General features: G+C 41.4%; 1 protein-coding gene across 1 annotated transcript in view; it reads left to right on the plus strand.

Moving 5' to 3' along the window:
- SLC44A5 (solute carrier family 44 member 5) overlaps nucleotides 1–14,742 on the plus strand; it is a 1,500,346-nt gene that overhangs the window by 17,476 nt on the left and 1,468,128 nt on the right. The gene's annotated exons all lie outside the window — the stretch shown is intronic.

Raw genomic sequence — 14,742 nt, forward strand, 5'->3', positions numbered from 1 at the left:
CTTTTTATGCTTAGCAGCAGATTTCCAGGAGACACTCTGGGTTAAATACACCAGGACCTCTTCCTACAGTGCCTTCGCCACTGATTATGCTTTTGCACACTACTCACTATTAACCTCATCTTTGACTCCACACTTTCCTTCTCCACCCACATCTCTGATGTCTCTAAAAAGTCAAACTTTCTACTGCACCTCCTCAGAGGTACTCTGCATTTCCTCTCCTTCCCCCATAAACTCATGGTCTCCCAAGCTCTGGTTCTTTCTAGCTTGGATTATTGTAACAGCCTCTTTCTAAATCTACCTGCCTCTACTCTCTCCCCTCTGCAACTAATCCAGAACAGGGCAGAGCTCACCCTGCCACCCTCCCGCACTGCCTGCGGACCACCCCTTGCACTGGGGTCTGTATCTGTACCCAGTCCCCCTTTTTCTTCCTGCACTTATCAGACCTACCCTGTCTGCTGCCTTAAACCCAAAACTTGCCACTTGCTGGCTGCACTACCACTGTTTGTTGTCTTGTTGTCTTTATTATTTATTTATTTATTTATTATTATTTATCTGTTTTTCCTTTGCTCCGCACTTTCCACTTCTCCCCCTGCCATACACTCCCCCCTCCCATGCACTTGCGTGTTCTCAATGTCACTGGGCCTGGTAGGATTGTTCTTTTCTCCCCTGTTCCCTTCCCTTGCCTCTGAAACACTTGTGTACGAGCGCAATATAAATAAAATATCAATATCAATATAAACCTCTATTAGGGACATAGAAGTGCTAATTCTGCATGAAAGTGACCACTACCCTTTGACCGTTGCTTTCTGGTTGCCCTGTGTGACAGTGATGGCACAGGGTCTGTGAAACATGATACTGGAGCTAACCATATCAGATGGAAGTCTTCTAACCTAACACAAGCATCTGCCATGTTAGAAAAACCTGCACCACATCTTTTAGCGAAGACCGCCTGCTAACAACAGCTAAGACTCTGGCAGACCAGACTCCTAACATCAGTTAAAATTATTAAATGGTCCCCAGCTTGGGGAAACTAGCTTTGCTAGGACGAGCGTCATTGGAATTGCCATTCCGAAATAAATTTCACTTATTTCTAGCTGCAGCATTAGGAAAATTCAAAATCCAATGTCAATTTATAATTCAGCTCCCAAAAAAAACAAAGAAAGCTTATGATCCTAACATTCTGATTTCTAAAGGGACTTTAAGACAAGACCTTTGTAGACTCAATCACATTAACACTGCCCCACAAGATCTAAATCAATTTGCACTAGGAAAACAACATACCATTCATGGCTTTGAACCTATCAAAAACAACTTAAAAAGGACTGGAATAGGCTTGTCCTGGCTCTCCATGCTAACGATACTCAGACTTTTTGGATACTTGTAAACAGTACTAATTCTGGGAAACTAATTGTTGTTGCCTCCAAATCTAATTGGGAAACTTTCATTAGGAATTCTATAGGTGCCAAACTGGTGACCACTGTGGCAGGTCAGAAGTAGAAGACAGAAAATTATGTGCCATGTTCACTAGTATTTTATTCAAATAATGAAGAAAATGCCTAACGTTCCTTATGCGAAGGGTTTCCCTACCTAACCTAACTAAACTAGGGTGCTAGTCATGAGTCCTAAAGTCCATAGCATTTAGTCTCTACTGCGTCCAAAAAGCTACACTGCTCTAGCCCTCCCACTAAGACAAAACAACAAGAGACCAGGAGAATGACTTCCCTTCTCCTGGGATGCTTTTCAGCGCAGTTCCTTTAGGTATCTTCAACTAGTCTCTGGCTATTCCTTTTAATAGCTCTTTCAGTTCCTTCTAGGGATCTTCGCAGGCCCTGGTAGACTTGCTCTCTGCACTCTTCAGGCTCTTTCTTTTCACGCTGAGAAATGTAGATAAAGTCTCTCTTTGACTTTTGTTTATGCTGCACTTTTGTTCTTTTCCAGGGAAAATACGATGAGCTCCTGTATGATTCCCACACTTTTGTATCGTCTTTCCAACTACTGGCACAAGTATGCAGGGTTTCGGAGTTATCTTCACTCACAGGGGCAAATGTGCAGGGCCCCTGAGTGATCTTCACTCTTCTTATATATTTGCCCCTCACTGGGATGAGCATGCAGGGTTTCAGAGTGATTATTTACTCTTCTGATATCTTTGCCACTCACTGGCATGGGTTTCCAGGGTTCCTGAGTGATTCTCTATGCCTCACTCCTTGCTCTCTCTTTTATCTGTAATGTCAGAGGTCTGCGCCACTGGGTCAGCATTTCTTTCCTGTGTCCCGTACTCGGTCAGGATGGTTCTTTCTTTTCTCTTTCTCAACGTTTCCGACACGCTTCGATGTCTCTCTGCAGTATCAGTGACAAAAGGGTATTCTCCTGGTTTCCCTTCTATGCCACTACTTCATTCCTTCACTTGTCTGATTGTGTTCATCTTCCATGTACAGACCACCTTGGGTCTGTTCCTGGCATGCGGTTTCTCTGGCATGCCGACAGGAGGGCCCTCCTTCAGCTCCCCTTGGCCGTCCCTCCGGGGACTATTATCAATGTAGTCCTCCCGGTTAGTTGGGCAGCGTACTGATGTCACTTGTTTTCCAACACTGCTTGCAAGCACATGAAGCCGCTTCTCCCTTGGTTTCCCAGCCTTCTCTATCTGGCCAGTTCGAAACTCCTGGGCTTCACTTCCTGCTTCTCTGAGTGCACCTCTCTTTATGACCCACTTCTGGGGCTTCTCCAGCTTCTCCGGAAAGTCCTTTCTTTGTGTTTGTGACATATTCATCATACCTCTTGTCAGCTAACTCGCCCAGTGCTTTATTCCTGCTACGCTCTCGTTAGTCACAATATCAGGTATTTCTTCTGGTATTGCATTATAGTACTACATGTAAGAGGAATCTGCATATTGGTTAGACAGTAGTGCAGTGTTGGACTGTGGGGGATAATATGAAGGGAGTTCATCATGGGAAAGGGAGTCATTATTCCCAAGAGGGGAGTCTCTCCCTGTGAGGTCCCACTGACTGCCACGCCTAGGGGAATTATTTTTAATTTTTTTTATTTAGGTTACATTGGTAAATATATCATTTAACCAAGAAGAAAAAACAAGCATAAAATAAAAACAATAAGAAAAAATAAAACATGTTGCATAAAATAAGTCATATTGTACATCATATTAAAAAGATAAAATACAATCAACGATTGGTTTATAAAATCAAAAATTGATTGCAACATTGGTCTACTAAATCGATTCTGTAATTTTAAGATAGTCTTTCATAATCAATTCCCAAATATTGTATGCTATGTAGTTTAACTTGGTAGTGCTTCCAGAGAAAATGTGGGCCCAGAATTGATATGTATATACATTTGTTATTTTCATGACCACGTTGCTATAGCCTTTAGAATATAGTTTTCGTAAGGCCGGGCATGTCGTCAGCAAATGACGTGCAGATTCAATATGTTCCTTGCAAATACAACCCAGTCTATTATCATAGGGAATGTCCATCCAGCCCCATTGCCTTTCCATGGTAGGTAACTGGTCGAACCGAACCTCATATTAAATCGCTGGACTTTGCTATTTCGATTCTTTGAAACATAATCAAAAGGAGTATTATACATTTGGTACATAGACTTGGTTAATAAATGGTAAATATTTTTAATACTGTCCCATTCTTCAGCCATCTTCTTCCACTGTTTTATATCAAGGCTGATATTAAAAGGAGAATCGGATAAAAATCCTATAGCCACATTAAACCTTTTTATGTCGCCAAGCCATTTTGCCATAATCCCCCATGAATAGGCTATAGATATTTCCATTCTTCTCACTATGCTCACAAATTCGAAGTTGGAAAATACTCAGCTGAATCTTACAACATGTAAGCATAGTGATAAGGCCCAATTCATTACAGAGGGCCTTAACCAGGGTACTTGGTAACACCCTGTTACCCTAAGCCAGATTTTGCCTTCGAGCCCCTTTAACCATTCAAGTTCTTTATCGTTAAATATGTCTAGTCCATATACAGTGCTGGGAACAATGTAGGTATTGACGATTTTAAGAAGGCCCTCTGTAGAATAACCCCCATTATGGGATATGAATCACTTGGCTGTATAGAATTTTCTAGTGGCTTTATTCATAATATCATTGGCCATCAATTTACTATTAAAAATGTTGTAGATAGGCATACCAAGATATATATGATGTGAAACAGTTTCGATTGGAGTCCCCTCAATTTTCCACATTTAGTTTATAGATCTAGAGTCTTTCTTACCATTAATAACAATAATCTTTGTTTCCCCCAAGTTAATACCTAATCCATTCAACTTGGAATAGTCTTGGAGACCCATAAAGCTGCTTTGGAGACCGATGAGAGTTCGGTCAAGGATGACCGTTTCATCCGCAAAAGATAGCCAGCAAATTCCTTGAATAGCAAGTTTAGGGGGGACATTATGGAAAGCCTTCAAAGAGTCATCTAGATCTGCTAAATACAAAGGAAATAGCACAGGGGCTACAGTACAGCCCTGCTTTAAACCATAATGTGTTGGGATAAAATCTCCCAAAACCCCTTCCTGGTTTATTCTCATCGCCACCATGGTATCTGAATACAGTGCTATCATAAAATGGAGAATAGTGGGATAAAGTCCCCATGAAGATAGTTTTGTCCATAATATATGTCTATTAGCTGTATCGAAAGAAAGGCTTTTTCTAATCAATGAAACAGATGTATAGAGCTTTTCCTTTTTTAAAACAAGCAGATCGAATAAGGAGGGATAGGCTCCATAAATTAGTAAGTCTGTTCAAACCATGTCTAAAACTTTTTTATTAAAGGTGTTCTTAGTCGGTATCCAGTTATTAATTATTTTTAAAATAAATTGGCAGAAAGGTTTTAGACAAGGAATCGACCATTAATTTTCATGTCTTGACCTTGGTCCCTTCTTATGTAGTGGAATGAGAATGGATTTTTTTCCAAAAGCTAGGAATGTTACCCGTGCTAATTATTGAGGAAAATATGTTTTCAATTACAGTTAACCATCCACTGGGGTTTGCTTTATAAGCTATATTAGCCACTTTGTCTGGCCCTGGGGCGCTGGAACCGTAAGTTTGATTATGCAATGTTCAATATCTTCAGCAAGAATTTAAAAAACTTCACCTGAATATTCTTGAGTCAGTTTAATTGAAGTGTCTTAGGTATATTCTTCAACCTATTTCTTCCAAGTCAACGTAGAAATAGGATTCATTTCATTCTTGCCAGTGGGGGCCATTGTGTGCCGATTATAGATGGACCAAAATTTGCGGAAATCAGAATGTCACTGTGCATTACATCTCAAGTGCTATTGAACTGTGCCCATGGATTGCTTGTGTTGTCTAATCCAATTCCTATAGTCCGTTTTAAGTTTATTTAGGTCCCTTTTAATGACATTGTAGGGGAGAAATTGCTTCCTAACAATTAGTGCATTCCTTCTAAATTCTTTCTTTCTGGACACAATTGCAATATCATGGATTTGAATAGAACTATCAATAGCATAGCTACTTTTTTGTGTTTTCACAAATCCCTTCAATTATGGTATCTATTTGGTCATAGTATTCACAAAGGTCTATATTCTGTGTTCGCGAGAAATATGATATTATGTCTTTAGTTTTTTGATTGAATTTATCTATATTTATGTTTGACCAAATAATACAATTTGCAGTGTTATTAATATTATATATGCTAGGCATAATCTCCAAGTCCACAGACTCAATGGCAGAGATTTTAAGGGATTGATGGCGTAGAAGGCTCACCTCCCTAGCCTCACAGGAAGGGACTCCCACATTGGGGGAAGTGACTGAATTCCTCGATTTGTCACACCACCTATCACTGTAAAATATGGCCTGGTAAATGGATCCTTCAGAGCCCCAGGGCCAGATGAAATTAGCAACATCCTATTAAAACAGAACTCCAGCTAACAGGCTGTAACTCTTAGACAACTTTACTGCCATTTGTGCAAGGGGGCAACTACCTGCTAGTTGGACAGACAGTATAATAGTTCCGGTCCACAAAAGAGGTCCACCCTCTAACCCCAGTAATTACAGATTTCTAGCCATGCTGGATGCACCAGCCAAAATATTTGCCCGTATTCTGCTGGGTTGGAGAGCACAATATTCTCTCATACAATCAAACCAGGCTTTCGGAAAGAGAATTCCACTACTGACAACACCCTTGGCTTGACCCACTGCATCGAAAGTGCTTGGCACACTAGACATCTTCCTATCTATGTGGCATTCATTGACTACTCTGCGGCCTTCGATACAGTGAGAAATGAGGTACTCAAGCATAAACTGACCAGCTATGGCATACCATCTGGCATACCATCTGGGCTACTAGCAAAGACCATTGCACTTTACACTAACCCATCTTTCAGAGTAAGAATATCGAACATCGGGCACCTCACAGACCAAATCCACACTCATGTAGGACTCAAGCAGGGCTGCATATTGGCCCTTCTGTTGTTCAATCTTTATTTGACAGACCTCCCTATAGCACTCTCTACTGATAACAGGCTACCGCCTAGACTGGGTCAGACTCACCTGTTATGCTAGGTTATTACTAGAGTACAAATCCAAAGGTCTTCAAAACACACTCAATCTGATTGCCTCACTCTACATCGCGAATGGTTTAAGAGATAACATACAGAAGTCTAACAAAATGGTCTTTAACCCTGGTTCTTGTCTCCCCCCCAAACAAAAAATCAGCGTATTCTTGTGCAATAGACAATACCAAATTAGAGATTGTTACCCACTATGATTACCTGGGTGGAAATATTGATGACAAGTTAAAATGGCCTACCCATCTTTATTATGTGACAACTTTAAGGTGAAGCAAACTTGTTCATCTCTAAACATGGAGGCTACTCACTTAAATCATTTATAATGATATACACCTTGAAAATTCTGCCTAAAATATTGTATGACTCTGAAATCTGGACACAGACTCACTTGAAGGAACTCAAACAGCTGGAGAGCTGTTGTCTTAAATCTCTGCTTAGACTCCCAACTTCCCATATAATATTTACTCTTAGAGTGTGGGGTTGCTACCGGACAGAGGAAGGAAGGTGGCACTATGCCCCATGACAGGGGATAGATCTGGCATAGCGGTGGTGACTTTGGTGACTGCTGTGTCACCTGGCTGGCTAGTGGAGGGGCCACTGAGTGCTGCCATGGGAATAGGGACGTCCACAACACTTGCTGGTGCATCTTTGGCAGTGGTAGGTGGAGGTGGAAATGGTGGTAATGGTGGCAGAGGTGGTGATGGTGGCGGAAGTGGACCAGTAGCCCTACCCTGCTGTTTGCCACTGCTGGCACGGGGTCTGGTCTGTGCAGGATGGGTGAAGTTGGTGCACCAGATGCAGAGGATCTGGCCCCAAAACTGTCCATGGACTGCGTACCTGTTGGGAATAGAATGGCATGTCTGTGGGCTTGCATTATACCCATGAAACATTGTGTGTGTCCGTGAGCTGCACATTTCATGTGGATTACTTGGGTGCTTTGGCTCCAATGTGTTCTCCAACATGTAGGTGGTGGTAGTGCACATTGCCTTTTGGCCTGCCAAGGTGGCTGGTTGTTGTAGGTGCGGTGGGGCATCAATTCATGACATGGAATATCTTGGCACACATGGGTGCTTCTCATGTGTCCATGTGCCAGGAAACACGTTTTGGCTATGGTGAATGTGCATGGCTTTACATCTACCCGCATCCCCTGGCACATGTGTGTGTTCACTGGCCATTAACTGTGACTGGCATGCGTTGGATCAATTTCTGTGCACATTTGGTGCTTCTCTGCTGGGGGATGCATGCATTTGGACACAAGATTTACTTGTACATGGTGTCTGCTGTACTTACCACCATCACCTTGGGTCCCTGCTCCAGCCGTCACCCTTGCCAAAACGTATGCCCATATGGCAGAGTTCCTCTGCACACTTGTTTTCCTTTAGAAAAAGACGTGTATTGCTACCCGTCAGCCCACAGTGCACTCCAAGGGGAGAAGGAATCCCAAAAATGTTAGTGTAGCTAATAAGTATTATACATGTTCAAATTAAGAAGTTTGGTTGCATCATTCAACACATTATTTTTCAATGTTGTCAGTAAAGCAATTCAATAAGACAGATTCTTGCAGAGGAAAAAGGAACCCTCCACTGGTATTTTTTAATTAGTTAAAGTGTCAAACTATTTGATTCATAAACATTAACAAATAAGAAAAAGGAAAGCTCCCAGAATTTGAATAATAAAAGGATTACACGGTTTGTGTATGTGTAACCAAATAATTCGCTAACAGAGTTACAAGGACAATACTTCCTAAAATTGTCGTATGTCCATATTATCTTCCTTTAGTCATAAAGAGAAAAAAAGTTCTTTTGATTGAAATTCACCAATCCCAAAAAAGTATCAAATTTGTATTATATCTTTGTTGCCAACGCGTTTCGGACTGTACATTAGTCCATCTTCACGGCAGATAATACCATTGGTTCCAAAACATGAGTACATGCACGCCTTCAATCCCTAAGGCAAAAAGTAGAAAAGGGCCAGCTATTAGTGTTGTGTTGAAAGCCTAATTTGACAGTTCACAACTGAACAATTGTGAATGGCCCCCCACCTCTTATTTATGCCGGTGGGATCTCTAATTCCAGATTTATTTGCACTCCCTGCTATTTGGATGTCACTGCATACATGCACACTTGTATGTCATAATTTCGCCCTCGGGCTGGTCCACTCAGAGACAAATGTTTCTAAAAATTAAAGTGGAAATGATTGTAGATTAGTAGGCTGATTAAGGGAGTTCTGGGTCCTCAAAATAAGCCCTGGTTTTTAGATACTTTGAATTAAGTTAATGTATTAAAGTGTGAGCAAAGTCATCCATCTTGCCAACTTTACCAGTTCTATCAAAAAGTGATTACTGAATACGTGCTCAACATGTATAGTGATAAATATGATTATATTATCTCAAAGTGAGAGGTATCTTGTAAACAAACATAAAAGACAGGTAATACGTCATGATTCACATGAAATCTATTTGCTTTCTGCCTGACCACCCCTCTGGGACCAGTAGTCAGTCACAAATCTACTTATTTAGCTCCTTCATATTACCTACTCTACCCATTCAGCTATTGCCATTCCCTGGGAATTGACAACACGGATTCCAAAAGATGTAGTCCCCGTGTGTTGGATCAATCCTTACCTCTGAGGTGAGAATCAAGGTAAACGGGCAAAACTCCTAGCATCCGGCGTGAAAGTGTACTTCTCTCACTGCGACGCGAAACTTTTTTATGGTAGTGTTTATGCCTCATTGCGCATGCGTGAAGGGAGCAGCGCGGACCAATTGGACCGACCGCTACTCATCCATGCATGGGCAAAGACGATGCCATTAGCGTGAGTCTCAAGCGCCTGTGTGTTAGTGTTCAAGGTCCCCGTGCATGCGCACAGTAAATGCTCAAAGTGTCTCTCTCCCGCGCATGCGTCTAAGTGTTAAACGTGTGCCCAGTGAACTGCTCATCCGGAAAAAACATTCAGTGCTGTATACTGTGGCCATAGTATCACTGATTACCGGAGGATCAATCAAAGGTAATCTCAAAGCTATAACCTGTATGTAGGTCAAAATATGTTATGACTATTATATTTCTAAGTCCCAAATGATCAGTTAAGGTGTCGTCCTACAGCTATTCCCTGTGTGTAGGTGGCAAAAAAATACACACCACGGTAAAAAGAAAAGTCAAGGTTACACTCAGCAGAGAGCACACCTGAGTTAGATGTTAACACTCCTAGTCTCTGTAGTAAACGTGAAATTTAAGTGCTAGGGTTAGCAACAAACAACCCTTTAAAATGGGTAAAAATGTAAAGAATGTGTAATAGGGGGAGTGTTAAACTTCACAGCCTCAAACAGGGCATATTGTGCATCATAAGGACTGTCAATAAAGAAATAGGACAATTTATACTCACTAACTAATTGAGTATATAAGTTCCATATATCAGAGAGGGATTTCATCGCATGTACTGTTGTCTAACTGAGAGGGGATGATGCAGACAAAGTCTGATCGGGTCCCCATGTCCTCCAGGCAACAGTCTACATGTGATGGAACCAACATTCAAAATCTCAAATGTGAGTGTTTGATTGGTAGAAGCACTAATCGCATACATTCCTGCCGTCATGTACATTCGAAGAAGCTCCTGATCCTGGTTGACGTTCACATTCTAAGTCAAAATGACTCAATGGTCCGCCCTTCACATCGGGCTTGTGCCTCATAAGACAGGTTTGGGTGCATTTATACACCCATTAGGCTCCATCTTCAATCCAAATCACAGTAGATGCATTTATCTCATACATTCCTGCCGTCATGTGCATTTGAAAATGCTCCTGACCCTAGTTGACGTTCACATTCTAAGTCATCAATGGCTCAATGGGGCGCCCTTCACAATAGGCTCGAGGCTCTAAAGAAAAATTTGCGTACATTCACACCCATTGGACTCCATATTCAGTTCAAATCTCAGTACATCAGACATAGCACACCAGATCGAAATCTACATTCATCCTCCTAGGGCTGAGACAATCCAATAAATCGATCCACACAATTTCCCTCTGTTGTAATGTCCTCACTATGTCGCCACCTCTGGGGCTGGGCTTAACTTGTTCCAATATTACGCATTTAGTTTGTGCTATTGAGTGTCTAGCTTCTGCAAAATGCATAGCAACTGGGGATTTTTGACTCTTCGTTCTAATACTCGATTTGTGCTCTGACCAATGTACTTTCGCCTTTCTAGTGGTCATGCCTACGTAGAACATGCCACAGGGACATTTTAAACCATAGATCACATTGGATGAATCACATGTGCATGAATGTTCCAAGGGGATAACTTTCTGATGGTATTGCCTTTTATTACATTACTGCAATGCTGGCAGTTTAGACATGGAACGTTCCTTTGTGAGTGGGTGTTGTGGTTCTTGCGGTGGTTATGTACTCCGCTCTAACCAGACTGTTGCGTAGTGATTTATTGTTTCTGTAAGCAAATGTCGGAGTATCCGGAAAGAGTTGTTGGAGCTTTGGGTCCATTCGTAACATCGGTGAATGTTTCTGAATAATTATTTTAATTCTTTTACTTTGGGTTGAGTGTGTTGTTACATATACCAGTTTCTCTTGGTCCTGGGTGGATTTGGGTGTCAAGAGGGTTTCTCTCTGAACAAGATTCACTTTTTCTTTAACTTCAGAAATCAGAGTTCTATTATACCCCCTTTCGATAAACTTAGTTTGTAGAGAGGATGATTGTCTTGAATATTCTGCGGCTTCTGAGATATTCCTTTTGTACCGTAAGAACTGGCTTAATGGGACACTACCAGTGTTCTTTGCGAGTGGAAACTCGTTGCTAAAAGCAAACTGTTTCTATCTGTTTTCTTGGTAAAAATGCGCGTTTCCAATTTGCCATTTCTCACATAAGCTTCGACATCCAAAAAATAAATTTTAGATTCACTTGTGGATGTTGTAAATTTAATTCTTGGATTCATATTATTCATCATAGAGAAAAATTGCTGAAGTTCATCCTTAGGACCCGTCCAGATTCCAAAGATGTCGTCAATATACCTTGTGTAAAGTGACAAATGACGTGACCATGTAGGAGATGTTAATACGTGCTTGTGTTCTAGAAAGAACATAAATATATTAGCGTAGCAAGGGGCCATTGCTGCCCCCATGCTGGTTCCTGAAATTTGCAAAAAGTAACGGTCACCAAACTTAAAGAAATTGTTCATTAGCACTAGTTTCAACAAGGTCAAGACAAACACTCGATCCGCTTTACAATCTCCTGTTCTCAACAACATCCATTCCACCGCTTCTAAACCTGTTTCATGGGTAATGTTTGTATAGAGGGATGTGACGTCCATAGTGAAAAGGATGTCACGATTTTCTACAAATCGGACCCCTTGTAATTTCCTCAAAAAGTCGGTTGTGTCCTTTAAGTAAGTCTCTGTACTCTGGATCAGTGGTTGAAGAATTTGGTGCAAGTGGTTCCAAGATACTGTTAGTTACTGTGATGATTGGACGTCCTGGGGGTTTTAGTAGTCTCTTGTGGATTTTTGGTAGTATATAAAGAACCAGCGTAATTGGATGTTTGTTATTTAGGAATCTGTGCGTTTTTTCAGAGATCTTCCCCATCTGTTCTGCTTCATCCAGAGTTTCTCCAATCAGAGTCATGATCTGATTAGTGGGGTTATAGTGCATTTCCCTGTATGTCTCTACGTCCGCCAATTGCCTTTCGATTTCCTCCAAGTAATCGCTTTTGTCCATTAGGACAAGCGTGACCCCCCTTATCTGCTGGTTTAAAGATTATTTTCTTGTTGTCTAGTACTTTTTTCAGGGTTTGTCTCTCCCCTGTTGTAAAGTTACCATATCCACTGCTTTTAAACTGGAGTTTCTTAAAGTCTCGATGAACCATTTTTTCAAATGTAGATAAAACATGGTTCTGAACTGGCGGGTTGAACTGACTTTTAGGACTAAGTTCAAGGAACTTACCCGGTTCATCATGTTCTTGGTCTTCGACAAGGTTGTCGAAGAATACCTTTAATTTCATTTTTCTTAAAAGTCTGAAGAGGTCAATTTTTTCCTTTAAAAGTGTACTGTTGCTCTGGGGGACAAAAGATAGCCCCTTCCGGAGCACTCAAAGTTCCATGCGGGTCAAAGTGTAAGATGATATGTTAATCACTAAGTCTTTTTCTGGGTCTTCTTTCTCTGTGTGTTTCTTCTTTTGTCCCCGTCTTGTTGGTCCTTTTCTAAAAAAGGTAATTCTTCTGTTGGTAATGTCTCGTCCCGGGAGCCAATCGGTTGGGGGACTTCCGGTGTTACTGCCGGGTCCATTTCCGTGCTTGATGCATCCGAAGTTGTAGTTTTGGCTTGTGGTGTCGGTGATTTTGGTGTCTGTCCCTGAAACGGTTTGTTCGGGCGATGTCTGTAGTACTCCTGCCATGTGTATACAATGTCCAACTTGTAATCCAGTGTATCTCTCCTGAATTTGCGTATTTTTTGGTCTTCCTGTTTGTATTTTTGAAGTTTCTGATTTGTGTCATCCAATACCTCCTTCAGTTGATCCTTCGAATAACACTTGCTCAATGATGCCTTGAGAACACCAACATCTTCACTCAAAGATTTAAGGTTGTGAGCTAGCTCTTCAATGAGGAGTATTAGGTCTAACAAGCATTTGTTTAATATTTGACGCCACCTCTTAACAAATGCCGGATTTTCTTTACACAGGGTTGGTTCAAGGTTAACTCTCAATCCACAGGGAATTATTTGTGCTTTATAGTAGCGCCCTAGGGTTGAGGCGTGTAGTTTTTCACTTGTTTTCCTGTGCCTACTTCCAAAAAGTGCATATGCATGCTCTACCACTGCATCAGACAATGCAATGAGCTCTGCCTCGGTAAACAGGATACATTACTTTTTTGGCGTGGACCTGCTGTTGCCAACACTTTCGGAACTGGATGGCAGCAGGAAATGGGAGATTCAGGTGGATTGAGTTTTAAAGATGGCTGCTGGCAGGCTTCCCGTTCCAGCAGTGATGCTATTTCCAGGGGCCGGTAATACCGGTGCTGGTGATATCAGTCGTTTTGATGGCGGTATTGGTATTATACTGGTGTGCTGCTATTACCGTTTCTGGCAGGGGTGTGTGCGCGTGCCCGAGGACACGTAATACAGTGGAAATTCCGCTCGTCGCCCTGTCGGTAATGGTAACACTGGCACGGAGGCATTTCCTGCCGTTTTACCGGCAAACTCGTAATGAGCCCCATTGTCTTAAAGGGTTGTGGCCTCAATCTTGACATTCACTTGCCCTCATGTCCGAATGCAATGCACCACATCAGTTATAAAACTGGGTCAAAGGTGATATCATTCAACTCACACAGGCATCACATTACTACCACAGCATATTAAAATTGATCTCTTATTAGCATGACATGGCCTTTATAACAGCTATTACATTACCCCATCCAAATTATACGTATTCCACAAGTAGCATTAAATGTCCTCACTCATGAATAAATAGATTCAAGTTAGCTATGAAACTGATTGTATATATTAATATGAAATCGGTCTCGCACTACAATGAGCTTGTCCCATGGAAAAATTAAAGACATTAATGTCATCATCAGCATGCAATTTCCCCTCTCGACAATTGAAAGTGCCTTACATTAGTCATGAATTGACCCAATATGGGCTGTACGTTTTTTCCTGTAGTCTGAATTAAAATAATCAAATGGCATGATTACATTGCAGAGTAGGGGATGGGCACGTGTGAACGTTTATTACAATAATATGCATGAATCACTATCATAGTGATTCATTCACAGAAGCTATCTGTGGGCAGAATGCAGAATGCTGGTTTGTGGTTCCTAGTGCACAGGCACGCATGTGTGATTGTTTAAAACAATTATTCCAAGTTCGAACATTCTAAAACCACTAGGATTTATTTGTGTAACATAACTCCATTACACTACATATTATACAATTCACATAATTCACATGCCGGCCAACACGTGTTTCGACCGCAAGGCCTTTGTCAAGGCTGGACAATATTAGTGCATGCGACCAAAAACATTGAGTGAAACATTATAGAACACAATGGATTGCATGAGTTTCCATAAGCATTTGCCAAAATGTGAAATAACATCAGAATGTATTTTCCCTGAGAGTATGACAAAGGAATTATTGTGACAGGAGGCTGCTCACATCTGAAATCCCCACAGTGGCGGTGCTGGGT

Source organism: Ambystoma mexicanum, chromosome 1q, assembly GCF_040938575.1.
Source record: "Ambystoma mexicanum isolate Mex_15411 chromosome 1q, UKY_AmexF1_1, whole genome shotgun sequence".
Classification (NCBI taxonomy): domain Eukaryota; kingdom Metazoa; phylum Chordata; class Amphibia; order Caudata; family Ambystomatidae; genus Ambystoma; species Ambystoma mexicanum.